Source organism: Medicago truncatula, chromosome 2, assembly GCF_003473485.1.
Source record: "Medicago truncatula cultivar Jemalong A17 chromosome 2, MtrunA17r5.0-ANR, whole genome shotgun sequence".
NCBI classification, from domain to species: domain Eukaryota; kingdom Viridiplantae; phylum Streptophyta; class Magnoliopsida; order Fabales; family Fabaceae; genus Medicago; species Medicago truncatula.
The window spans coordinates 22,384,608-22,385,515 of NC_053043.1; the positions used below are offsets into that span (position 1 = coordinate 22,384,608).

At 38.7% G+C, this 908-nt stretch overlaps 1 non-coding gene across 1 annotated transcript; it reads left to right on the forward strand.

The window, feature by feature from the left end:
* Positions 1–343: 343 nt before the first annotated feature.
* On the forward strand, positions 344–450 carry LOC112416114 (small nucleolar RNA R71). Its single transcript, XR_003006429.1, has one exon. It is a non-coding gene; the product is annotated as a small nucleolar RNA R71 (small nucleolar RNA).
* Positions 451–908: the final 458 nt, after the last annotated feature.

Here is a 908-nt window from a genome sequence, read left to right on the forward strand (position 1 = left end):
GCTGACACTAGATCCTAAGTCACACATTGCCTTTTTCACTATTTATGACCCTATGACACAATGTAGGGAAAAACTTCCTGGATCCTTAAGCTTTGGTGGAAATTTATTTTGGATGATGACATAAGCGATTTTGTTTTTACCTGCCTCCTTTTTAAAGGGTTAAGAATCCACGATGACTTTCTCTTCGGTCCATTGGAAGAGGTTTAGAGCCATGTCTTCAATCAAGGCGTAAGCTGTTGTAAAATCCTTGTTCATTAGGGCACCACCTGCAGCTGCATCAACAATTATCTTAGTGTTAGATGTTAAACCATTGTAAAAGGTGTGGATGATCAACCACTTCTCCAAACCATGATGGGGACAAAGTCTAAGCATTTCTTTAAAACACTCCCACACATCGTAAAGAGATTCCCCGTCTTCTTGAGTAAATTGATAAAGCTTTGCCCTAAGTTAGGCGGTTTTAGACGGGGGAAAAATCGGCAAAGGAATTCTCACCTCAATTGATCCCATGAAGTGATGGAGCCATCTTTTAAAGAATTAAACAAACTGCTGGCCCTATCTTTCAAATAAAAAGGGAAGAGATGTAGTCTAATGGCCTCTTGGTCAGCTTTATAAGTTACAGTGAGTCTCGAAAAGATTGAAATATGCAGATTTGGATCCTCAGTGGGTGATCCAGAAAACTGGTTTTGTTGTACCAAACTTAGTAGTGCAGGTTTTATTTTAAAGTCATTACCTTCAACCGTTGGGTAAACTATAATAGCACATGGCTCATCCGTAGAAGGGATTGCATACTCCTTAAGAGTGCGTTCCTCAGCCATGTTGTTTATTATTTTATGCTACCCAATAAGTTAATGGTAAGGAAAAGAAAGAAAGTGGTAGAAGAAAATGGAAAAAGAAAAGATTCTAATCAC